This window comes from Argiope bruennichi, chromosome 1 (genome assembly GCF_947563725.1).
Source record: "Argiope bruennichi chromosome 1, qqArgBrue1.1, whole genome shotgun sequence".
Taxonomy (NCBI): Eukaryota; Metazoa; Arthropoda; class Arachnida; order Araneae; family Araneidae; genus Argiope; species Argiope bruennichi.
In genome coordinates, this window is record NC_079151.1 from 20,304,341 (window position 1) to 20,315,757 (window position 11,417).

Consider the following 11,417-nt stretch of genomic DNA (forward strand, 5'->3'; position numbering starts at 1 on the left):
TTTGGACGCCAAATAATTATCGCCAAATACTAGAAGCATTCAGTTCTTTTCAATCTATTGGCATGCAGTTAATAACGTCCATTTATTAGAACAGTATGCGAGAAAGTTTCGAAAAGACTTACCCTGTGTTTTCCCCTTATTACTCTTGAAAACATTTGAAAATTATTAAAGTTTATTTTCTAATAATGCATTTTAAATTATCATTACTATTTAATATACTCATCATTATTAAATCATTAACATTCTAAAAAGTAAAAAATATTTAATCTATTATACTGCAGACATTCACTTTGCCTTATAACGTATTTATAATACATCTGGATTAAAATGTGGTACTTCAGACTGAAAAAAAAATTATTCGAAAATTCCAATTGCTCACTTAAAATGAAATTTGGACAAACATTTATGCTATTTGAATGAACGTAAACAATTAAATAAAAAGGAAATTATATTAAAAATCTAGTTGCTTTTTAAATAACAAATTAAATTATCATACATTACATTATTCTACGTACATTAACTTCACATTTTGGCTAATGAGGAAGTTAACAACAATTTTTCTCTATTTAATGTTAGAAAAAGAAACAAAAACAGAAAAAAGAAAAATGTGTGCAGATTTTTAGTAAAACTTGAAGTTTGTTTATTCTTATAAATAAATTTATTTAGTTGTTCGGTAAATTATACAATACTAGTTGTTCCCTCATTATTTATATATTTAAAATAATAGTAATATCAAAGATCCAGTGCACTAATCACAAACACTTAACCGATTTCGCCAGTTTTCATTTTATATGAAATTAATATTGCAACCAATGTTTATATAAATTTCACATCAAACCACTGGCGCCTTCTGTTAACCACCTTTCACCAGAAATTTCAAAAGTATAATCTTATTTTAAATTTTTTATGGGGAAAAATCTTTACTCAATTCATCAGTCATAACCACGAAATATAATATCTAATGTAGTTAATTTTGCAATTTTTATTTCACATGAAAAATTCAAATATCTATATTTATCATCAATAGTGCTCTCGCCGTCATTTTTCAGAAATATTACAAAATTAAAGAAGGCCCAAACCCCCTAAATTCAAAAACTGGTTGGACACTCTTAAAAATATATCTATATGCAAGTTTAATATAAATAGAAAAGAACATGTAATAGAAATTTAAAAGCAATATCAATTTTAACTTAAAATATTTGGATTAAAAAAAATATTGTGAATTATCAGACTTTGCTTAACTTGTTAACTTGTTTATAAAGAGCAAATTAAGGGACGATGTAAATTCTCAATAGTACATCTTGAAAAAGCAAACAAGCACATAATTAATGATCATAAAAGAATATTTTATTGATACTATATTAATGTACTTAATCATATTAAATTTTCCTGTTTCACGAAGAATAAAATAAAATTGAAAATAATCCGATTATATAACAATTATTTTCTTTTTCATTATATAGAAGGAAGTAAAACATAAATATTTTAAATTTCTCTGACCAACTCCTAAAAAAAGCATCTGAATTTCAACTCTTATATTCGGAATGCATGCTAATTCCATTTCTTTAAACACTGTAATAAACGTATTCAGGCTGATCTTCATTACATTTGTAGATTACTAACAATTTCTTTCAGCAATTCAGTGAAACATTTTATTTCAAAACACTCCTTTAAAATATTTTATAATTAGGTAAATTATTTTGTATGGTTTTATATAGAATGAATGATTAAATTTGCATTTTTCCCCGTTCTGACAAATAAAATATACTATTTTATCCATTTCATTCTTGAAAGAAAAAATTGCTGGTTCTAGAAATCAACACTTAAATTATGCGTCAATTAAAAGTTTTTCTTCATGATCAATTGAATGGCAATTTTCGTAATTCATTTCTGATGATATCAAAATTTTCTTTGCTGTGAATAAGCAATTAAAGCATATAACAACAAAACGAATTTCTAAATTTTCAAGGATTCTCCACTTATTTATAGATTTTCATTACAAAAAAAAAGATACAATTATTTTAGAATTACCACAAAATAGGCATAACTGGAAAAATTCAAAAAATGAGTCAGTCACTTATTCTTATATCTTCGTATAAGAGTTCTTACTCGTTCAAAGCCATTCTATTCCTCATTGCATCATCCACTGAAGACTGAATCCATTTTCTAGTAAAAATAATTAGTCATTAAAGTTACTTTAATCTAATTAAAGTTACTTCTCTAAATAACTTCAAATATAATTTGAGTAAACTACTCCAATATTTTATGATATCAATCAATATATTATAGATAAAAGGATGGCAACAATGTATTAGTAAAATAAGATTATATTAAGTTTTAATTTTGATAGAAAAGTAAGATATTGGACAAACATAAAAATAATATTCAAATGAGTGAACCATCTTTTTCTTCAACAAAGGCTGCTACATTTTACGCCATGGTCCCTAAAGAGTTCTTCCTTTCCTTTGATCTAAAAGAAATCTTCACTTCCTCTCGGATAACGATGTTGATATCTTCATTACCTCAGAGTCTTCTTAAACTTTCTCCTAAAAACTTTACTTGGAGAATTTTCATCAGCTTTTTCCGAGATAACCTAAAAAAGAAATTTTTTCTTCTTATTTTTCCTTGAAAAGCAGTGCCTCTTCCTTTATTATGCACATATGCTTTTTCAAAAGCGTTAAAATTTTAAAACAGGAAAAAAGGAATTTATTTTTTCCTTAATATATTTGCACAAACGCATGTGTGGATAATTATTAAAAATATTTGCAACTGAATAATGGTTATTTATTACAATTATCTTTATCAGTAGCATGTTGAAAAAATAATTAATATTTATTATATTTTTAATCATGTGACTTTATATTAATACTGTTTTTCTTTCTTTTGATTTTTTCTATTTCATAAAGAGAACTTCCAGATACTGATTTAGAGTATTTTCCTCAAATACGAATTAATTAAAAAAATAAATGGATCAATTAATAATATTTTTTTAAGGAATACACTTAAAGTGAGAAGTGAAAAAAAAAACAGATTCATATTATTACGAATCTAATAAACAATCCTCAAATATGCAATTACCAAATGCCGCCTTTGCTATAAATCCTGATTGAAGCGACATTATTTGGCTGGTTTCTAAAAATATAGGCTGAATTTAAGATGAATAATCTTTTTTTTTTATTTATATGCAATAATTTGATGTTATGGTAGGCAGTATATGATTTATTGGACGTTAGTAACTAATAATTATAATTTATGATTTACTTTTCAGCTTTTTGATATCGATGAAAATAAATAAATAAAATTTTAAATTTCAAATACCTTAAGTCCTAATTTTCTACAATTCCACAATATTTTATATATATTTATGCAATTTTTAGGAAAAGATTATTTTGCATATGCGATAAATGTTTTTTTTTTTTTTTTTGTGCTTGAATTTTTTGTAAGGTGCTCGCTTTATTTTTGGTTGATCAAGACAATCCCAGATAAATTCGTTCGTTTCAATATTCACCAACAGATGGCAGCAACATATTTTGCGTTAGGGAAACTGTTTGGTGAAATTCAGTTAACATATTATGAACCGAAAAGTAAGAGAACTAAAATATTATGAACTTGATAAAGCATCGCTGTTTACGTCAACTTCCATAATATGTTTTATATTATGGAAGTTGTATATATGGAATATATTTAATACTATTCCATACATGCAACTGTAGAGTTATTATATAATTATTGTATAGAAATATTACATATGGAATATATACACAAAAGTCTATTTGCATTTGATTGATTGATAAATATTAATGCCGTTACAATCGTTTTGTTATTATAGGAGGCGGTGGACTGCAAAAAAAAAAAAAAAAAGATTTTTAAAAAACTGAGGAGATTTGAATGTCATGGCTGAAATATTGTAAAATGATGTTTTAGACTTGATATTTTAATTTTTATTTTATGTTTATTCTTAATTGCATGGCAGCATTAAATAAATAAATTGGGAATAGTCTCTCCGAAACTTTCTCGTTTATTCGTCAATAAAGGTCTGTCTCCATTCTTCCGCATAAAATAGTACATATTGGCGGAAGCTACGAATTCCTTGCATAACATTAGTGAACAGTAACTACAAAACATAGATCCTACCATGAGTTTGGTATTTTTATTGAATCTATCGCGAGAATATGTATTGACACCAAAATTTGTTTTTAAAAAATCTAGAGATGAAATCATAATATACCGAATTTAATCATTTAAGTCATTGTATTTATGATTTATTGTGTGTGCATGCATACGAAAGTACATATCGACAGGCAGTAAACTGTTAAAGGCATTAGGTTCTAAATTTGATATTTATATATATTTCAGATGCTAAGTTTGAGTATAAAAATTAATCTCTGTTTTTTAATAAATGTACTTGTACTCGAACAGACAGATAGACAGATTTCATTTGGATGGATTTTGCTCAAAATTCTATAAAAATCTACAAATTTGATGAAAAGAACCAGATTCCAAATTTCATCTGTCTAGCTCAAAGCATTTTTCAAGTGTTTTCGTCACAGACAGGCAGACATATTTCTAAAAATGTGTTTTTTGAATTCAGGGAAGTCTAAAATGTGGAGACTCATCAAAATCCGAATTCGATTTTTTTTTTTTGACAATTATAATACTTTCTCTGTACTTCGCATTCGAGAAAATAAAAATATACTAAATATCGCTCTGTGCTCATAAGCAGAATTCCATTCATTAAAGCAATGGAACGTACTGTTTTAGTTACTCAATAAATTTGTAAAATTAATATCAATGAAATTTATTTAATGTATTTCGAAGTGTTGTAAAAATTGTTGTTGTGCAGCTTTATGCTCTGAAATTAATTGGGAAAATTTTTAATATTTTGATCAATTTTAAAATAAAACTCATTCTAATTTTGAAAATTCTTTCTTAGAGAGCACCTACTACCACTAAGAATTTCAAAATAAATTACTAAATAAAAATAAAAATTGCACTAAAAGGCATACTTCCGCTATCCAAATTAGCTTTGGTAACTTTAGATCTGACGGTTTGTCTTGAAGAGCGTTTAGAGCATCGTGCCATACACAAAAAGAAAGTTAATAATCTTGCGCATCACGCCTCCTCCCCAAAATAAATTAGTGGGAATGATTTCTTGAAACTTATTCGTATAATCTAAAAAAAAAAAAATGCATTTGTGTAATATCAAATACATACTGTTGGCGAACAATAGTCACGAAAGAGTGTATTAACGTGCAATCTTTGGAGATAATTTTTGGTTATTAATCTCTGTGTTGAGAATAATGAACAGCAATAAAAAAATGAATATGTATTTTAGGAAAAAAAAATTTCAGCAGATTGAAAAAAAAAATTGACATAGAGTTATAATTGTAGTTACAAAATCACATACACAATTTCATGTATTTGTCATGTATTAAGTTTGAGTAACAGTGTTTACTTTCTTCTGAAAATACAGATGGTCAACCTCTTGACGGATTCTATTTGTATTTGATAGGCATTTGCACTTAGTACATTAAATATGTATATCAAAGTGTATCCATCTGACATTGTTTTGTAGTTATCATGTTATTTATATATATTTATACAGCCGGACATATAGACTTCTTCTGGATAGATTTCCTTCAAAATTTTAAATAAACATAGAATATTAAGTTTAAGACAAAATACAAAATTCCATCCTTCTAGCTTTAAACGCTTTTGATTTATCATGTTTACAAAGAGACAGAATATCAAAATTATGTATTTTTGAGTCATGGAGAAATTCAGATTGTAGATTCTTCAAAATCTAGAGTTCAAATTTATGCACAATTTGAATACTTTCTCTTTGTCTATTTAATATAAGAGAAAGTAATTTGTATACTTCATTTAAAAATATCTAATAATAATAAACATTAATGTGTGTTTTGATGTTCAACAGGCCAAATCGTTTGATTTAGAGCTCCTAAACTTGGTACACATATACTTTAGACAGTCGGAAAGCGCACTTCGAAATAAAATTTTAAATAATTAAAAATTTAGCATCATTTTGACGTTTTACTTGATAGCGTCCAAAACTATTGCAGTATAAAAATGATTTTTACGTCTTTTTAAATATGGCATGAAACATAAATGGCTTTTCAAGGGCACAAAACGTTTTGTCGTATGGTACGTTCTGTTTTTAATTTATTTTTAAAACATACATTACGAATATTTTATATGAATCTATTTCATTGTTGAAGTGACACTCGAATCATTTTCATTGTTTCTTCTAATAATTCTTACTGGCTTTTCTAGAATAGTTTATGATCAAGATATCTTGTTTTTTCATGCTTTGTAGATTTCAGTATAAGACTGCCTTAAAAAAATTTATTTTGAAAATTTGTTGTACTTGCAATTAAAGATTAATTTCATAATCAAGTAATAATGAAATTTTTCTAAAGAGCGCGCATTAAATATATTGATCACTGCATCCTGTGATGATCTGTTTTGTGGTATGATTGGATGTATATGATAAAGTCAGAATATTAGAAAAAATCAAAAATCAGGTGAACAGAACAGTGTTAAGTCCCTCACCTGAAAATACTTGTAGCAAGATTATATTCCCAAAAACTCATTTCATTTAATGACTGACACAATATCGGAAAAGTTTTCAGTTTTCGCCTTTTTTACATAAAACACAAACCATTTAGATTTCTAATTATAGCAATGACAAAGAAGTAAGAAGGAAAAGGAAATCGTTGCATTAGATTAGGTACAAACTTTAAAAACACTTTTTAAATTTACTTAGTCAGTGAAAACTTTATTAATCAGCAAAAATGACCAATAATATTCCAATAAAGTATAAAATTGAATTGAATGGAAGAATCAAGGAAATAAGTTTCATTAAAAATAAGTATTAGCTTGAAAAATGATGTGATTAAGATGGTGTGATAAAAGTAGTTAACCATTAATCGGATTTTTTTTACCTATGTTTCGGTGTCTAAATTTATACTTTAAATTTCATTTATTTATTCGAAATAGCACCGAGCTTGAAATAAGTTCTGAGATGACTTATATTAGCTATTGCGACTGCGTTTGAGGATCATTCGTGGTTTTAATTCTACCCTACGCGTTTTATCAAAATAGAAATTTGATAATATATTTTTGAAGTATTTCTTATAATACAGCAAAAGATCCGTTAATTTATTTGTTGGAAAAGAATGAAATTTCAACTCATTTTAGCTAACATTCAGATCAATCAAAATTTAAAAAAAACAAAAATCATCAGGAATGTGTTTTGCATTCCCTAAGAGACCTTCTTGCAATAATACTGAAAGATTACAACAATCTTTTCAGGACAGAAATATTATTCCCACCTTGCTCTTGTCCTTGAACCACATTAATAAAGACATCTTGTGCTTATAGTTCCCCTACTTGTTTCTGGTCTGTCCACAAATCCTCGAATAATCAATCATTCTTAAACCCCTAGACGCTAAGGAATGTAATGAAAGTGTAATTCGAGCTCAAGTGTTTGTTTACCGCCTCTGAGATGAAGTGGGCTTTCACCGGGAATTAAGATGAATCGGAATGATATTTACATCATTCATGCCTGTAATAAATTTCAGCAAAAGTTACTTGGTTGTGAATAGGAGCGTATGCCAGATATTTAAAACTTATAGTTTCTTCTTCTTATGTTTCTGAATTATTTTTATTCGATTTACAGAGAACGGAAAATTACTTTCAATGATTATTTTATTAATTTATTAAAATATCTATTTCCAAAAAAAAAAAAAATTGTAATCGATGAAGTTGTTATATGTCAACAAGTAAAATATTTGAGAGATTTCAACGCTTTGTCTGTGTATGCAATTCGTGTCATTTAATATAAGACAAATGAGTTTTATTGGATTTATTTTAAAATTACTTGTATATTGCGTAGGAAGAAAAAGGGCATGCTATAATAAAATAATAATGATATTGCCACTTGATTGTAATGATATATAAATTGATTTCAATGGAAAGCACAAATTTTAAAAATTACATGAAGCCTTTAAATAATTTCAACTTCATGAACATATTTAATCGTTAAGGGCTAAAAAGTGTCATCTAAATTTTCAGTAGCAAATGTATAATGCTTTTCGTGCAAATAGATTCATGATTAGAAAACGTAATAAAATTAGAAAAGCAGAAAAAAATGAAAAAGATTAACAATCGCTCCAACGTATATGTAAAAAAATGACAGTAATGATGCATGTAAAACATATGCGTAGCTTTCAAATATTGTTGTGGATTATAGAAAAATAATCGTAAGAGTGCCAAAATTTTAGTTTAGTTATATTAAGGTCCCGTTTTTAAGCAACATTAAATCTATTTTGTAAGGGACCTCGTAATTCTGAAACGAGTTCAGATGACGAGGATGACAACTGAGCTCAAACCCCCGTGTCCGTATTTTCGCTCCACACCAGCGGGAGGGCATTTGATCCCGAAGGATTTAGCGTGCACCAGACCCGCTTACATGACGGTTCTTCTGTAGAATAGAGTGGCGAACCTGAAATCCTCCAGTTCCCAAGCCGAGATGTTGCTATCAGGCGACCGCAACTTTCAGTGTAAGAAAAGAAACAATATGCTCTGAATTATTTTGGAAATAAATTGCATTGGATATTAATTAATTTCATTTATTTAAAATCAAACTACGCATTGAAAATAATACATCATCACAGTTTAATAAAAAAGTTATATAAAAAATACATGGCACTTTATAATCCTAAAACATTACAAAGTTATGCTCATCATCTACATTTTTAGAACATAATTTCTAAAATAATGCGATATCAAACAGAATCTGTTTTTATATATTTCAAAAAGTATATAAAAGGATAACAGTCTATATATCTAACATCACGCATAGCATGTATAATTCATTGTTATGTTTAAAATCTTATTTTTATAATGGTAAATATTTACTAAAATTAAATTATTCTCGTGGGACAAATCTTCCATTTTGCTTTATCATATTTTATATGAAAAAAAAATATTCCCCATGAAATAAAGAATGTCACAAAATGAATGTTAAACTATCTATTTTTTCGTTCTATTTTACTTCATATTGAGGTAGTAAAAAATATAATTTAATTTTATAACGACAGAGTTGGTAATAATATAGAGCTTCAAAGATATTTGCTTTGATAACCTGAGGCAATTTTACTTAAAAATTTTTAGTATGAAAATAATTTCTAAATCGGCTTTTTTTTGCTGCTTAGCATTTCTAACTTCTTTTCCAGAAAAGAAAAAAAATATCACAAAATCTTTAAATAAATATTAAATAGAATTTTGAAAAAAAAATGAATAATATTTCTTTTGTATTTATTCCAATATAAAATATTTACCAAAAAGATATTAAAAGCAGCGACTGCATAAGTTAAATACTGCAATAAGCAATAAAGAAATGATCTAAAAAATTGTAAAGAATGGACATATAAAAATTCATGAAAAAGAAGAAACAAATTATGCTTATTAGTTTAAGAGAAGAATTTTTTCTTTGCATTTTTAACTTGCAATTTATTGTTTTACATTTATTTCTTATGTTATTATTCTAATAGCATTCAACACTTTTTAATATATTTTATATGCTATGAAAGTGAAATTGTTGATGAATATAAATGATGATTTTCATCATGCTTCAATTTTCATGATTGAAATATAATAAAAATTTACAAATGGCTGGAATTTTAACACCATTTTTATAAAAACAGCGCTACTAGACTAGTTATGGCTGTTAAAATTCCATATTAAACGATTTTTTCTTAAATTTTTGTGGCGAAGGTTTCTTCAAAGATTCATGCTATTTCTGAACAATCATTTTTTTTAAAGTTAGCTTTATGATTACTTTCTTTTTGCAATATTGAGTTTGAGTTATATATGTTATAAATGTTGTAAAATGCTTTTTTCATGAATGTATATATGATTGTTTTATTCTATTATGCGCTAAAAACGCTGATAAAATATTCAAAAGATTAAAAAATCTTTAGAAAAAATGTTAAGAGGAATTGAGATACTTTAATAACAGACCATGGCATTATTCACTAAGCGTGTGATAGCTATAGGCTATTCATTGCCAGCAAATTAAATAAAAAAAGCATACAGCAAACTACAAATCCACGATATCACAACAACATTGCTGCATTAATCATGATACTTACAATTATATTCAACTTGACAGATATTATAAGAAACATAATATGGATTGTAAAATTTTCTAGTATCAAAAATATGAGTTCAAATTAATTGCCATTCGAAACAATACATGCTCCACTTGTTATTTATAAAGTTGCATTGGACTATTTTAAGTTTGTACTTAATTAAATACACATTGTATATTTTAGTTTACTTATACTTTTATTTGTTGAAATCACAGACAATGCTCCATTAGTAGCTCTCAGTTTTAGTCCATGTTATATAGTAAAAATGACTTGTTCGTGTATCTTCGACCTACCATTCTGGTTTGAACAGTTTTGAAGCAACTCTAGAGCTATTTTGGAACGGAGCTCAAACTTATCTGACAAGAACAATGACCAGTATAACAAAATTTAAAATCTTGACTCACATCAATGAAAGAACATTTTGTTCTGACCAATTTGCCGTGTATTATATATACTTACACATATTTCTACAACAATTTCCACGACTCAGTTGGACTTCCTGACGTCCTTCATAAAGATAATTGAAAACAAATTGAAAGATATCGTTGAACTCGAAGGAAAAAATTCAAATACAGATGGTAGTAGACTAACCTAAAGAGTAACAGAAAGATTTTTCATAAAGGGTTGAATATTAAGTCGAAGTAATCGAATTTTCTTCCAAATATTCATATGTATGGCTCTATTAAAGTGCATAAGAAACGCCAGTTACGAAACCGCATATTAGAAAATGTAATTTCCTGACAGGTCCATTCTTAAAATGCTCGAAAACCATAGTAATTTCATATGGAGCGATTTGCTGATGATATTCTTATTTGTTGGATATTAACTAAAACTGTACGTTGGTAAGCATATCAAATGAATAGATACCAACTGATAGTATCATTTTATGTTTATTCTTTTAATATGGATTAATTCAATTTTCATCCTTTTTCGAAGAGACGAGCGTAATTTTAAACTTGGTTCTAAGAATGATAATAAAGTTTGATCAAGAAGTTCTACTTGGTATCAAATTTGATAAGACGACAAATAACATACACAATGCAAATACCATGCATTTGTGGAATCAAACCTCAAATCCTTGCACCTCCTATACCAAAACCTAAATAATTATCAGAATAATTACAGATTAAAGTCAATGGAAATGTGAATGAGAAACGTTAATATCTAAACATTCTCATTTGAAAATAGCTGAATTTAAACGTCAAATACTTTATAAAGGGAAAATTGGAAGGATTCTGAATA